This window comes from Neophocaena asiaeorientalis, unplaced genomic scaffold (genome assembly GCF_003031525.2).
Source record: "Neophocaena asiaeorientalis asiaeorientalis breed wild unplaced genomic scaffold, Neophocaena_asiaeorientalis_V1.1 scaffold392, whole genome shotgun sequence".
Taxonomy (NCBI): Eukaryota; Metazoa; Chordata; class Mammalia; order Artiodactyla; family Phocoenidae; genus Neophocaena; species Neophocaena asiaeorientalis.
This window is the reverse complement of record NW_020174421.1, coordinates 1203714-1220696: the sequence shown is the minus strand read 5'-3', so window position 1 is coordinate 1220696 and position 16983 is coordinate 1203714. Positions and strand designations below refer to the sequence as shown.

The 16983-nt window shown below is 37.3% G+C and overlaps 1 protein-coding gene across 1 annotated transcript in view; it reads right to left on the bottom strand.

Moving 5' to 3' along the window:
* Positions 1-16983, bottom strand: part of RAF1 (Raf-1 proto-oncogene, serine/threonine kinase) — a 72003-nt gene that overhangs the window by 54429 nt on the left and 591 nt on the right. The window lies entirely within an intron of this gene.

Below are 16983 nucleotides of genomic sequence, written 5' to 3'. Positions count from 1 at the left end.
GGGTCCAATGGGTTCTGAGTTCTAACAGAAATCATCAGTGCATTTATTAACCACACTATGCTGCGGGGCTACACCCTAGGACTAGAACACTGACAAAAGTGGAATTCTGCAACTGTAGAGTCGGCACAGTGTAACTGCTGGCTGGCAGTCAGCTAAATTCATTACAGCAGCTCCATCAGAGAAATCCCAGACAAAAACCAGCTGATTAGAGCCAGCTGAAGCCATTATGTAATTCTATGCTTGAGTTCTTTCCAAAGTTTGATTTACTTAGTATTGTTTGGCATTTTTCTTCATAGTTGTTTTATTTTAAAAATAAAACCAAGCACCATTCTTGTTCACCTGCTCTGTCACACTAAACTGTAAATGTGTTCCACCTACACACACATCCATTTGTCCTAAATATACACTACTGAAAATAAAACGTCGTTTTAAACCACAGTGCCCCTTCTAAAGAAATGTAGAAGTGTGTTTTTAAACATGCCTAAGATCATGTAGAATGCAAAAGAATGTGTAGAAAGAGGATTTCAGATGGAAGGAGGGAATTGCTCAGCTTAAAGGAAATAACAATAATTAACAAATATTTGGAGTAGATGTCTCTAAACAAGAATGCTTTCTTAAGCATAACCAAATTATAGTTTAGATTCTTGGATGTTAATCTAAAATATTCTTCATATACATAAGTTGTCAACCATGAAACCGATCAGCAAAATTAAAGAGGAAAACAAACTCAATTTCAGAAAGTACAAAAGCTAAAATCTGGGAAAACTGCTACATTTTCACATCAGGTTTGCAAATGATTCTAGAATCAGACAGTAGTCACCACTTTTTCTGTATTTGCTATGGGCCAAATACCATAGGCCATAATGTTGTAGCCCTAAAAATAAGTCTCCATCTTAGCAAATGATGAAGCCGATTTCTCAATGAATAAAAACAAGTGACTGTTGAATGTCAACAAGTTTTACATGCCACACCTAATTAGATGATTAAAATGATAAAGTTCTCAAACTCTTTTTTAAATAATTCAACTATAGGAATGTTTTTAAAAACTCAGCTTTTACAGCAAATTCATATTTTTTAAAATCAAGAACACATTCCTGGGGGTTTCCATGAACAATATGCACCAGGACAGCCAAGCAGGAAGCGCTGAAGAAAGAGAACAAACAGAATTTTCATCTTACACTTTCAAGAAATAAGTTTATCTTTTTGAAAGTCTAAACACTGGTAAAGCAAGGTACAAATCCTCCCCATAATATTGCACTTTTGTCATCAGGCAACAAATCAAATGGGCAGTAAGAGCACAGTACCTACCACTCAACTCCCAGGCATTAACAGAGAAGTCACAAACATTCTCTCAGCTAAGGCAAAAAGCTTTACTGTATTTCCAAAGTCTGCAGAGTTCTGAGCACTCTTTCCACAATTCTCATGCCCCAATCTACACAAAACACCATGTGACTGAGAAACTGGTTATAGCAGGAAGGGACACTCTTGGATATGCAAACAAAGTAAGAGAGTAGTAAATATAAGGGCCACACTATGTTTGTGAAAACTGACAAGAATTTCAGAGAAATCCAGTTATTTCCTAGTACAATTCCTAACAAGTGATACTACAAAGGACACTTGAATAGTTTTTTTATTCTAAACTCAAAATCCAGAATACCAGGTTGTGATAAAGGCATTTTAAAGGCAACACATTCATTTCAGCCTTCTCACCCTGTGACCCAGCTCTAGCAATAATTTCAGTGAACTGCTGCATTCAGAGGCATTTCTAAAAATGAATAAATAGCACCAGATTAATAAAATAGTAATTATTAAGAGATTCATTATGCTGGGAGAGTCTTATTTTTTGCTTTTACTTTACCAGACGCTATAAAAAACATTTTGAAAGCAAGACTGTTTCAGGTGCAAGATTATTAGGGAGCAGCACACGTACGAAGTACTATTAAAGAGCCTCAGGACAAGTCAAATCTGATAAGACCACAATTATGAAAATACCAGTACTTAGGGTATAATTTTTTTAAGCGATGTGAGTCCTATGCTTAAGGTCCATCTACCACCTTAAAGCCTAATCTGAGGCATACATGTTTGACTGGAAATGTTACTCTATCAACTTCTGGAGATACCTCAGCAGAGCACTCACTCAACATTCCTCATCCATTGTCTTGTCACAGTTACTCTCCCGAAGGGTTAGACACCTTTGGACCATGGTAAGAAAAACCAATTATAACCACCCTGATTAATTCAGGAAGCTCTTCAGGAGTTCTGTGTGCAAGAATCAAAAAGTCCTGAAACTTCTGCCTAAAAGAGTCAAGAGGCAGTTGGGCAAACTCCAGGCTAAGGTTGACTTTGTTTCACCCTCTCCCTACCTCAGCCAAGCCAAAAGGCCAAATAAATTTTACTATCCCCTCCTGACTAGGGAAACACACACACACACACACACACAAAATGTAAGTATTTTCACACAGAGACATTGTGAATTTTCTTCAAAATGCCTCAGCAAATCAGCATTTAAAATTAATCTAAAAAAAGCCCTCACTTTTGAGTTTTTATTCAAATACTACTATCTTTTATTTCACTCAAAAATATTAAAGTGGTAGAGCAAAAAACACCTATGGCAGCTAGCACTTTGGCGTTGAATGAGATTTTAAAGAAATTCTTAATCTACCTAAACTCTAGTTTCTGAGAATGCAGCAATGCATTCTGTGGCTGAGACTGATTGCAGATAGTTTACTTCAAACAGGACAACTTAAAATTTTACAGAACTTTACAGTTTATTCCTCTCCACTATCTCATAGTGCTGTTAGAATTAAACAGACTAAAAGCAGGTATTATTCCTCTTTGTAAATAAAGAAAATGTGAAGTTCAAAAGATCTAGTGACAGTAAGGGAAGCAAAACAAACAATTCAGGTCCTCAGACTCTTAAATTACAGCTCTATTTTAACACACTGATTTAAAACAAAAAATAATCATTTAACATTGTTACTATTATAATACTTTGAAATAATTACTGTTTATTGTTTATAAGTGATCCATCAGACCTGTATGTGGAAGAAAGGAAAATATGTTTTGTATATCATAAGCTATTTAAATTTACTTCATATTTAAGAGATTTTTATGTCATTTCTAAATAATAAATGATTTACCTTAGAGCGGTTGTATTACTAATGCTTTTTCTCACATGACCTTTCTTCTTATCCACTAAATGATACAGAATAGAGAATGTATGAAATATATAATAATAATATATCATAATGTATGAAATATAATATATAATCTTTTATTCAGAAAGCTAACTCTTATTTAAGACAAAAATAATGAAGTCTAAATTGCTTTTTACACCTCTGTAGCTCGGGGGTTAGAGCACTGGTCTTGTAAATTGCCTTTAAGTCATTCTTCTTTATCTTCAATCCAAAATTTTTCTCCCCAGAGTTGGTAATAATACAGCTTAGATAAAATAAAATCTCCATGTAATTAGAAGACTGCTGAACTACAAACCATGACTCACTATTTCTGAAGATTAGTCAATACAAAAGAATTCTTATACATCAAAATAACCTGGGCACTGCCCTAGAGTTAAAATTCTGTTGTAATATTATCTAGCTGCTGAGTTTCTCCTTGGTTTGAAAGCAGAGAAAGGAGGAGGAGGAACTGGTAGCAAGACCTTTAAAAGACTACAACTGGTATAACTGACCTGAATCCACTACGGTGTCTACAGTTTTAAATAGCCTTTGATTTACGACACCTAAACTTAAGATTTACTTGTATTTCATTCTCCTCTACTCAGCATGTTTTATAATATGTGAGAGTTAAATAACACGTGAAACACACAGTGTTGGCCTGAGACAGTAAATGTTCCCTATTATCATGATATACGACAATCAGGAACTCTTCTAGATAGCCCTTACACCTCCAGCCTGGGTTTTTCTGAGTTAAAAGCCTAAAGCTCCTAACCGCTACTGGTACTGTCTTCCAAAATTAAGTCCCAGGTTGCAAAATACAGATCAATTGTTAAGCTCTCACATTACTTGGGGGAATAACACTGGCCATATGCCATCTTGTTCATCTGATCTTTGCAAATTGTCTCCATATTCCCAGAGATCCTCTGCAGAGACTGCACGGAGTAATAATTCCAGATACTTTACCCATTAGTCTGTAACTCGGAACCTGTGAGTAACATCGGCACGCTCCTAAATTACCTACAATTAACCAATGTAACTTTTTGGAAAACACCTCTCTCTCTGCTTGAATTTATCATTTCCTCAAAAAGCCTATTTTTTTTCCCCATGATAGGAGAAATTAGACAAGATTTACTATCAAAGAGATAAATCAAATGCTATGTACAACTTACAGTGACAATGCTTAAAAGACATGTAAAATACCCTCTTTCACTGTTCTTTAAGTACAGTTAGAAGTAGCTCTATTAACTATATATAGTATACAACTTTATCTGAAGTATTTGTCAATTTATATTTTAATCAGTTAATTAAAATATTCTAACTCTGTATCTTCCTGGTAAATCAGAAAATTAGAAAATAGGCTAAGAGTATAGAGTAGGAGAAATGGTAGCAATGAAATAAACTTAGTTCATTGATTTTTAATAACTCCAACAGCCATTCTGATCAGAACACTAACACTATTCCAAAGACTTGTGTCTACTCAGTTTTGATTACTTAATCGTCTAATGAATCTTTAAAAATTACAAAAGCCAACAAATCATTTCAGAAATCTTTCCACTAAGCTCACTCTTCAGAGTTATTACCTATCATATAAAATTCTAAGCATCTTAAACATTCTCATAAGAACTGGCAAAATTTGCACAGAAAACTTTCCAGAGAGGGAAGTCTCCCCATTAAATGGTAAATGTTTAAGATAAAACATTAGACGGGTATCCCCAATCACTCCAAACTTTAGATTAAAGGCTTCAGTGTGAGCCCACAATTGTTTTATACAAGTGATTAAAAGTTCCTAGAACTTTATGAAACATTGATTAGTGGTGGAGAGAAACACATTTTGGAAAGAAGAATACTTTTTTTTTTTTAATTTATTTTTGGCTGCATTAGGTCTTCATTGCTGCATGTGGGCTTTCTTTAGTTGCACTGAGCAGGAGCTACTCTTTGTTGCAGTGCATCGGCTTCTTACTGCGGTGGCTTCTCTTGTTGCGGAGCACCGGCTCTAGGCGCGCAGGCTTCAGTAGTTGTGGCACATGGACTCAGTAGTTGTGACACACGGGCTTAGTTGCTCCATGGCATGTGGGATCTTCCCGGACCAGGGCTTGAACCGGTGTCCTCTGCATTGGCAGGCAGATTCTTAACCACTGCGCCACCAGGGAAGCCCCAAGAAGAATACTTCGTAAAGTGCTATTTTAAACTAAATCCCTAAATTAAATATGTAAGATTTGAAGAAAAGTTTTCACATACAAAGTCATAACAAACTGATTCCTTATCATCTTACAGAAAAAAAGTAATGGAAGTAATTATTTCTACTCAAGTCAAAAAGAGTTTAGGAAAGACAACTCTTCAGAAGGGATACCTCTGAAGGCTCTATGAAAAGTAAGTACTTGGGAGAGACAAATTTGCTTAAGACTTGATCCCGGCCCTCAATAAATTTATAATTTAGATGAAGAAGTAATACAGGGATGAAGTGGGGTTAATCATCTAAGGCCTATAAGAAGGAAATGGAACTACTCTAAGTCATAAAGAAAATTATAAGGCAGACGGCATTCCCAGAAACCTAACAAAAACAGTAAGTTTGCACCACATCTAGAATTTAAATTCTAAGGTGCTGATAGGATGTAGGATGAAGTCAAAACTAACCCAGAAAATCTCTCTCTCTAATCTCTCCTTAAGTAGATGGCCTATATTTAGGGTATTTACTCCGTCTCTGTGTTTCTTCCTCTTTAAAATAAGGATCACAATGTACCTACATCTTCAGGCTGATGGGAAGATTAAATGAATTAAGGTAGGGCTTCCCTGGTGGCGCAGTGGTTAAGAACCTGCCTGCCAATGCAGGGGACAAGGGTTCGAGCCCTGGTCTGGGAAGATCCCACATTCCGCAGAGCAACTAAGCCCGTGAGCCACAACTACTGAGCCTGCACGTCTGGAGCCTGTGCTCCATAACAGGAGAGGCCGTGACGGTGAGAGGCCCGCGCACCGTGATGAAGAGTTGCCTCCGCTCGCCACAACTGGAGAAAGCCCTCGCACAGAAACAAAAGACCCAACACAGCCAAAAATAAATAAATACATTTATTAAAAAAAAAAAGAAAAAAAATGAATTAAGGTAAAACTCTCAAAAGAACCTGGCATATAGTAGTTAAGTCAACAAAGGTAAGCTATTATCTTTACAGACCTTTTTTAAAAAATGTATCTTTAGACACAACAATCACACTCAATTGTGAGATGGTCAAACTATAAGGCTTGGGAGAATTGAGAATGACAAAAGAATAGATTCACTTTCTTCAACTGCAATCAAAATCTCACAAGAACATAGACTCAGTATGAGGAATGGTGGCTAAAATTGCCTGCATTATTAAAACACTTTTTTTGGCAGGGCAAAAACACAGATGAATACTCGTTTTTTGTTTGGTTGTTTTGTTTGTTTTTGCCGCACCAGGTGGCTTCCGGGACCTTAGCTCCTTGACCAGGGACTGAACACTGGGCAGTGAGACAGCAAGAGTCCGAACCACTGGATCGCCAGGGAATTTCCTACTCGTATTTTAATGTATTTATAATGCGACTTCACTCTTCATTTCTCCTTTAAGCTCATGCCTTTGTTCAATCCAGCCTTGGTCCATCTGAGAGACTGGGTGATCAATTTTTCAAGATTACTCCAAGCTTCCTTCAAGGATTAAGTGTTTTGTTTTGTTTTGTTTTAATTCAGTTGGTCACACAACACTGGAAAAAACCCAACCTCACACATAAAAAGTTTCTGCTGAACAGAAACGCTCAAACACTTAAATAAAATGTCGTCTTGTCCAAGCTAGGAAACAATAATATGTCTAGTTTGGAAATGGCTTAACTACAGTTTCCCAACCAGTTCAAAAGGGCACTCTGATGCACTGCAAGGTGGTGTGTGTGTCAATATTTTGAGTTTTCTCACCCCTCTTTCTCAATTTCTGAGCACAAACTGGTAACTTCATCAGATGACTGGCCAGCATACACGAACATGAAAAAATGTGATACTCTACCCTTCTAATAGCAAGAAGGACCACCGGAGTTTAGAAAAGAGTCTAACTTTTTAAAAGGATAATTAATTTCAAAACAAGTTAATCAGCTAGTCCAAACAATTATGTTAAAGCAATCAGTTCCACAATGAAAGACATCTGGAGCCAATTTTATTTTTAACTCTTACTTTTTCATTATTTTCATTTTAAGTCACTTTGAACTCTTTTTTAACCCAAGTTTTACTTTTCATCTCCAAATCAGTCATTGCTTCTTCATTTAGGCAGCAACTGCTCATTTTTAAATGAAAAGAGCCATTTACAAAGTAAAACCATTAACACAAGCATGAAAATACATCAATGCACAAATAAAATATGGTTTAGGAATGATCACTTTGATGGCTGGGTAATAATGAAGTAAAAAACGCCTAGTCAGTGGAAGGGGATGGAGAGGAAATAAAAACCACGCAGAGGGGCTTCCCTGGTGGCGCAGTGGTTTAGAGTCCGCCTGCCGATGCAGGGGACACGGGTTTCTGCCCCGTTCCGGAAGGATCCCACATGCCGCGCAGTGGCTGGGCCCATGAGCCATGGCCGCTGAGCCTGCGCGTCCGGAGCCTGTGCTCCGCAACGGGAGAGGCCACAGCAGTGAGAGGCCTGCGTACCGCAAAAAAAAAAAAAAAAACACGCAGACATCTCATCCTGCTAATAAGTTAATGCCTGAAAACACTGACTTAACCTTGTACCAATAATTTCTGTTCCACATAAAAGGCATCAATTTCAGTGGCAAGTCCTGCATAATTAACAAGTGACTTAAAAAACAGCATTAGCAAAAAAAAAAAAAAAAAAAACAGCATTAGCTTTCCTCAAAAATAAAGACATGAAATATAAAATAAGTGAATCCATTATTCTGCACACTAGCATCTCTCAATTGGACAGACACTGAGATTTATCCTCGAGATAGGAGGAGGTACTCCTCCAGGTTTACAATCTTGCCAAAGCTATTTCAAGAAGTAACCATCTGATTCGGCCATTTCTCCTACAATTCATTCTGGAGTCAATGGCTTTCATACACAGAAAGATTCCCTACTCTTCAATGATACCCCCAAAGGTAATCAATCACCTTGCTTGTTTTAAGAACTAGTAACAATTACAATAAGGTAAACCTGTAAAACTGATAGTATCACTTGTTTCCCAGAAAATATTTTAAATCAACTTTTCAAGAATAATTTTCTTAAAACAAGGAAATGTGCAGAAGTTTTCTCTGTAAATTAGACCATTGAATCATTAAAGCCCTAAATTATACCCAGCTACTTTGCCACAGGAGCAAAAAAACAAAATACGAAAATGTAACCTATGTAATTATACACCAAAGTCTGAATGCCTTAAGGAAAAGAACTATACGCATTTCCTATATCTTGTTATACTCCATCATCCAGTATAGTACCTCGCACAAAATTAGATGCTTAAATATCAGAATAAAATATTAATGGAGAAAAGCTATAATTACAATATTTACCCTAATTCTTTTCCATGGATATTGAATCACTATCTACCACATAAAAGTACTGATATATACAATCTAAAGAACCAGAATGCCTCTCTGTATACTGCAACCTGGCAGAGAACTGAGTGGAAAAGTATAAGGAGCACTATCATTTAACAATTTCTAAGAACCTATTTCAACTGCTAATTGCTTCGAAGAATATAAAGTTCAGAAAGACAGACCTTGCCTTCCAAGAGTTTTTAAAGTAGAAGAAAAAAAATCATCATTTCCCAAAGACTATGTGCTTTCCCAAAGACTATGTGCTTTCCCAAAGACTATGTGCTTTCCCAAAGACTATGAGCTTTCAGGATGACAAAGAGGCCTACAACAAGATGTGACAGCTTTTTTGTGTGTGACAGCTTTTTTGTGTGTGGTGATGGGGCGGAGAGGCGTAACTTCTTAAGAAAACTATAAGAATTTGGAGCATGGAAAGGTCACTTATAGCTCAAGTGGAGGAAGAGGTAGACACTAAAGAATGATTTCATTGTAGTATTTGAACTTGAAGGGGTAGCATTTTAATAGACGCATGTAAATGTTTTTCTTTATAAAAATGGAGTCTTATTGTACATATTTTAGTACCCTACTTTTTTCACTTACTGTATCTTACCACCCAGGATTAACTGAAATCACCTTTTACAGGTTAACTGAATACATTTTAGATTAAAAGGGGATGAGGGTAGGGACTTCCCTGGCGGTCCAGTGTAAGACTCCTCGCTTCCAATGCAAGGAGCTCGGGTCTGATCCCTGGTTGGGGAGCTAAGATCCCACATGCCACGCGGCCGACAAGAAAATTAAAGAAAAAAAAAGTGGGGGGGGAATGAGGGTACAAAGAAGGTAACTACAACAACTGTATGTACCAGCTTACCAAAAAACTTTTTTTTCAAAAAATGAGTCACTAATTGTGTAATTAATTTATCTCTTTCAAGAACATTGTATACAAATACATTTATAAGGAAGGAAAAAGTCCATGCGATGCAAATACAGCCAACTTCCTAACCTTCTGGTTTGACCATTCGATCTAATCAGCAGTGAGAAAAAAGCCTAGAGCCACTTCACATCCATTAAGACAGTTACTATCAAAAAACAGAAAATAACAAGTGTTAGCAAGGATGCAGAGAAGTTGCAACTCTCACGCATTGCTGGTGGGAATATATAATGGTTCAGTTGCTGTGGAAAATAATTTGGCAGTTCCTCAAAAGGTTAAACAGAATTACCATATGATCAGCAATTCCACTCCTGGGTATATACTAAAAAGAAACAAAAGCAGAGACTCAAATAGATACTTGTAAACCAGTGTTCATAGCATCAATATTCACAAAAGCCAAAAGGTGGAACCCAAGAGCCCATCAACTATTGAATGGATAAATAAAATACTTTATGTGTGCACACATGGGAGCATACACATACATACACACACACACACACACACACACACACACATACATAATGGAATATTATTCAACCACAAAAAGGAATAAAATTCTCACATACAATATAATATAGACGAACCCTGAAAACACAGTAAGTGAAATAAACCAGATACAAAATTATAAATATTGTGTGATTCCCCTTATATGAGATACCTGGACTAGGCAAATTCACAGAGAGTAAGTAGAACAGAGTTTACCAGAGGGTGGAGGTAGGGAGGAATGAGGAGTTATTCTATAATTGTTACAGGGTTCTTCTGTTTGGGATGATGAAAAAGTTCTGGAAAAAGATTAGTGGTCATGGTTGCACAACACTATGAATGCACTTAATGCCACTGAGTAATACACTTAAATATGGTTAAAATAGTATATTTCATATTTTGTATAAGTTACCACCACCGCCGCCACCACCCCCAAAAAAAGCCGAAAGGGTCCATTTTGCATTGTCAGACAGCTAGATAAATACTAGTCGTGAAGGACATTATCTATTCTCACATTCACACTTCTCTAATTCCAGTCCAGACTAAGATCAAGGAAGGCAGAAGAGTATCATTTATCCCCTCATTCTCTCTGGCTGAAACTTTCCTCCACATATAAAGCCTATGAATGCAGAAGAAAATAGCCAGTATGGCAAGAGTGGCTTGAACCAATGAGTGAGCTGCCAAAGCAGGCAAATGTCCTCAAGGAGCTGGCAGTGAGAACCCAGAGCACTCTACTGATAAAGCAAAACAGACACGGTAATTCCTCCGACAGATGTCTAAGTTACAAAGTTCTGAGTATGAGTTTAATAAGTAGTATACCCTTTTAATTGTAAGCATTTGTGTGGTGGGCAGTAGGAAGGAACTAAATCCACAGGTGATTAACCTGTGAATCTCTACTCATGCAATTAATGTTTATTACATAATCAAGAGAAAGTTTTAAGAACTAGAGATTTATAAATAAGACATGGCTCAGCTCTAAGGAGCTTAAGTTTAGCCAGAGATGTAAGACATCTATACAAAAAATTCAATTCAATAAACATCATTTAGCACCTTACATTCAACAAATTGAACTGAAATCAGGGGGGCCAGCCACTGTGCTAAACTCTGGGTATTCAAAGATGATTAAGATACAGTCCTCCGAGAAAAGATGAGAGGTAAACAAACACTTTAATAAAATATCAATATGTCACAATAAATACATATAAAGTCTACAGTGCATAGTACCGAAAAGTACATACAGAAACCCTGTTAAGTTTAAATAAAAGGTCTTATTATAAAACCTAATATTAAATGTGGTAATTTAGATTCAATACGTTCACCAAAGCACACAGGCCTGGTCCCTCAGCCTCTCAAATTTTTTCACAAATATCAATAAAGAAGGACTTGCACATTGACTAGAAAGCATTAATCTGAGTTGATAACCTAATGGGATGATAAGCTCACAAATGACTATATGATAAAGACCATAAGAAAAATAAATGCAAGGGTTTTAAGGTGGGGTTCAAAGAAGGAAACAATGAGTGAGAAGAAGAGAAAAAGATCGGGAAATGATATTTAGAAGATGGTGTTCAAAATGACTCTTAAAAGAGGAACAGATAAAAGTGAGGAAATCCTGTGAATCTCTCCTCATTAGATAAGGTCGCTGAAGGCAGGAACTTGCCTAATTCACCCTCCACCACACTAGCCTTCTGCACCTACTTAGGTGCTAAAAAAAAAATGGCTTCTGAATTCCACTGAAGATAGTAAGAGGAATCCACATTAGCAAGACATAGAAGCAAGAACTGTATGCTTAGTCTGAAAAGCAATGGAGACTCTTGGACAATTTGCCAAAGGAAGTAAGGCCAGCACGTCTACGCTTGAATATTCTTGTATCATCACAAAACAGGAAACATAAGAACCCCATAACATATTTCCCTCCATGAAAAAAAGCTGGGTATCTGGGAAACAAAGGGGAAAGCAGAATTACTCTGCACAGCGTAACTTTCTGTATTCTTTGAATTTTGTAGCATGTGACTGTACTATCTATACAAAAAATCAATGAAACTCAATTTTTAAGATTCTACACATTTAAAAAGTGAATCTGGCAATAATGCGAAAAGTGTACTGGCATGGGAAAAAATAAGAAAAAGAAGTTCAATTCAGAAGTTCTAACAACAGTCAAGGCAAATACAGCATAAAAGCCTGAACTAATCTGGAGGAAGTAGAAAACAGGTGAAAGAAGCTCAAAAATATAGTTGTCAGTGTAATCTGAGAGTGACTGAATGGTTTGGAGGGACATAAAGGCCCACACCACGAATAGAATTTAACTTTATTATATGTATTTTTCTATTGTAAGCCAATATATTCAGAGAATATGAAGAGTATAAAGAGGAACATTATCCGTATTTCTACTGTTTAACAACCACTGTTAACATCTACATGTGTTTTCTTCCTATGGGTAGGTTTTGAGTTTTTTTAAAAAGCTTGAGATATAATTTACATACCATACACCTCACCCATTTAAAGTGTACAATTCAATGGCTTTTATTATACTCACAGAGTTGTGCATTCACCTCCACAATCAATTTTAGAAAATTTTCAATACTTCAAAAAAGAAACCCCTGTCACAGTCACTCCCCACTGCCCACTCCCTCCAGCCACTGGCAACCACTAATCTACTTTCTCTGCAGATTTGCCTATTCTGGACACTTCATATAAAAGGAATCATACAATATGTGGCCTTTTCTAAATAGCTTCTTTCATTTAATATAATGTTTGCAAGGTTTATACATGTTGGAGAATGTACCAGTACATCATTCCTTTTTATTACTAATATTCCACTGTACTGTTTCATTTTTTAACACAACTGTAATCATTTGGATATAGCATTTCCCGCGTCATAAATGCTTCATATACGCCACAGTTAGTGAAAAGCATAAGGCCCCATAAGTGGCTGTACCACAGTTTACTTAATCATTTTCTCATTGTTGTACATTTGAACTTTTTCTAGTTTTTTCTACTGTAAACAAACTTCCTTAAATGCAAATGGGAGTTCCTTTCTGAATGATCTATCTGGATCCAGGGAAATGCCTCTCCCAAAAACTCTGAGCTTCCTAATGAGATTTGCCACACAGAACAAGAATCATGTTCTAAGGAAGACTCAGTATTTCATCTACCCCAAACCTAGGTAAAGGACAGATGTTAAAAGCTATCCGAGATTGAAAAGTATGCCTCCATAAAACCCAGATTATGAATGTCATAACTTTAAAGACCTATTAACAAAGTTAAAACATTAACTACCTTGATTCTTCCATCAGAAATGTTTATGGGTGGAGAAAGGTAAATACTTTGTCCAAATATGATGCCTAGAAAGAAGGAGCTTCAAAGAAATCAGACTACTTTTGCCTTCCCTAGCAGGCTGGAAGAAAATAAATAGGAGACAACATCTTGACTACAACAGTAAAGATGTACTTATCTTGCTACTGGATCATAGTAAGTGGAACCCAACAGGTAGAAAGATGTCATCGGTATAGTCTACAAGGGTCCTCAGAAGCAATTAGACATATTTGGTTCCCTAAAACACTGTCATTGCCTGCAGCTTCCCATTCATTAACCAAAAATGTAAACAGTCTCTAAATCACAAAGGTTTTGATTCCAAACTAGTTTTAGGGTTGTTAATCCCCACCCAGTAAAATCCCTTAGAATCTGATCTAAAAATAAAACTCTGTGTCAAGTGTTCCTCAAGAAAAACGATGTACACTGATTGGAATGTGAAGCAATTAACACACTTCTTGAGTGATTTGCCAAAGAGACTTGAGATAGCCTGGGCCAAAACCAGTAACAAAGGAACAACACCCATTTGACATTTTCCTTGGTTAAACTGACATTCTAGGAGTAGTTTTAGAAGAAAAGCTAACAGATCTGAAGTTAACTATTAAAATCACTGCGAGCTACACAAGTATTCTGGGAGAAAAGGAGGAACAGAATGACTCAAGCACCGTAAAATTAAAGATGAAAATTTTGATATGTAATTAAGGAATTTTTACTCACAACTTTAAGGCAATACCCAGACATTACTATCCTGAGGATTACAGGCAAGGTAGTTAAGCCCTATACCAGAAATACTAAGTGAATTATAACACAAGTATCTAGTATCACATTTTCAACCTGGTCAGTTTAGCAAATAAGCATAATCTTATACATCCATACACATACATAAACATAAACACACTCTCACACACACACCCCAACCTAAATCCTAAACAACCTTATCCTAAATGAACCCAAGTGTTCTTTGGATTTCCCAATTAATTTAGCCGAGGTAAGCAATTTTCCAACTACAGACATTTGTTATGGAGAACTGACATCCATGACACGCACAATTTAAAAAACAGAAGACCTTTTAATAAGTCAAAGCTCGATTTTGTGGTTTCATTAAGCCCCATCCCGCTGTGACATTAGTCCACTGCCTTTCAAAGGCAATATTTAAAATTCTCTTCTGCAAGTCAACATTAAGGCATGCTGTTTGGCTAACAAGCTCCTCCCAAGACCAGGATTATTATATATGGCCTACTATGTTAACATGCAAACAAAAGCACTCTCCCATGTAACATTTTTCTACTTTAAGCAATAGGTTATTAACCAAGTTTTACCTGGAATTAAAATGTGATAGAATCATGCACCTACTACTAACAGGCTATTTGAAATAGTAATTTCAAGTTATTAATTATATTTTCCATTTAATAAATAATCTGGTGCTTCTGGAAAAGTCAAATTCAACTTCCAAGAAGTTGTTTCATCTTTGGATTTCACAGACGGCATGTTTTAAACTAAAAGCAACCAGTCTCAAAGCAGTTATAATACAATACTTAATGTTTAACCTTTCTCCATTTCATCTTTTAGATACTTTTCATCATAAGTGACCAGCTTAACCTGCTTCTCACTGTTTTCTTCTGCTAAACCAAATCCCATAAAATATGTTCTAATGTATTTCACTCAAGCCGTCTATTTTGAAGGCATGCACATCTTTTAAACTCTTTGACAAGAGTTTAACAAGACTAAGCAGTTCCACTACAACTTACGATCACAAACACCGCATACCTAAAAGATAAACTTTTACAACAGAAAGAGTAACAGGTTAATTTTCTCAAGTATCCAGTGTTCAACTGGGTCAAACTGTCTCTGTTGCATTTTCAACAGCTTATCCCTTGAAGTGATATGGGTGAAAACAAGCCAAAAGGTTCTCCAGTGGTATATAATCATCACAACCCAAGAAAGATCTAGGAACTGCTATATTAAGTCCGTTAATACCATAATAATCACTTTAGCATAAACATTAATCACAATACAGATCTTTGGGGAAAATTATGTTCATAGAGCTGAAGACTTTATAACAGAATTGGAATCCACGCAATCAATCCAAAGAAACAGTTTACTATATAAAACATTTACTTAACTAAAAATATACTCACTTGCATTCTACAATTTTTCAGATGTTTCATATAATCTGCCAATTTCTAAATGAGTGGGGAGCATGGTTTACATTGTCAACAGCCACTGAAAATGTAGTATTAGTAGAGTGTACTACATTTATAAAATCAACATTTTTGTTAGCAAGTGTAACTTTAGAAGAAACGTTTGCAAGAATCCCTAGGAATATGAGTTCCGTTCGTTCACCACAATGCAAGTACAAAACATTTGACATAAAGCCCGTATCAAAATGTTCTTAACTGGGTTTAACAAAGTCAATCTGTGCAATTACTATCAGCTTTAACATCAACAGAAGGAGGAAATAAAGTTATCAGCAAGAAAAGAGAATTAGCAACACTCGTTTAAAATAATCCCAATTAAATCAACTAGTTCACTATCTTCAACAAAGATCCTTCCCAAGCTAGCCAACTTTTGTTTCAGACCCTAATCTCCCACCACTTCCTTCCTGCACCCCAGACTGCTTGCTGCTCCCCAAACTCCTGCACGTCGCCGTGCCTCTGTACCAGCTGTTCCAACTTAGCATGCTCCCCCCCTCCTCCTCACCTGATGAGCACTTACTCATCAGCCCAAACCTCAGCACAAAAGTCCCCTCCAGTCTACAAGCTTCCTCAACTCCCCCAGGCAAAACTAGTTGTTCCAAATTCCCAAGACACTTGGTAAATCCATCCTAATCACAGCGCACAGTGTTCATGCCTCGGGAGCTAACAGAGGGCAGACTCCCTCCAGCCCGGAGAGGACGAATCAGGCAGAAATGATGAACGTGCGCTGAATCCATTCCCTACTTAGACTGGGTGATCCTCTAGAACCCGGCCACATCTCGAGGAGACACAGGAGACCCTATCATTCTTCCCGCCAGAGAATGAATACCAGGGGGGCACACCCAGAGCCCTTGAAAGAGAACAATGAATGAACAGAGCCGCCTCGCCTCTCCTGATGTCCAAACTCCTCTCTCTGGGCATCGACTAGCTCTGCAGAGCCTCTGCAGCTGCAGAACTGAGGCGTCCTGGAAGCTCTCACTTCACACACAAGAGCCCTGTATCTTCATTCCAAAGGCATCCCGGGGCCAATCGTCAGTATAAGCACCGCAAACGTCTCATTAGGTACCCGCAGAGTCCTGAGACCCAAGGGGAGGCCCCTATGCCTTTGTGGTGGGGCACCGACCTATTTCCTCCTCCCATCCCTGACTGCTCTCATCTTCCGGAAAAGGGTGTCACTTGAGAGAAGATGCAAGCCCGGGTCCCCAACTCCGTGGCCAAAAAAAACATTAGCCCATCTGAGTGACAACACAGATCCGAGACAGCTCTGGGCGGTTTTTCTCGTGGCCAAAATATAAGGAATGTACACCGGGTACAGGGGTAGTGCCGGCACGTTTCCCCAAAACACTAGGAAACCTGAGTGGGGATGTGGGAA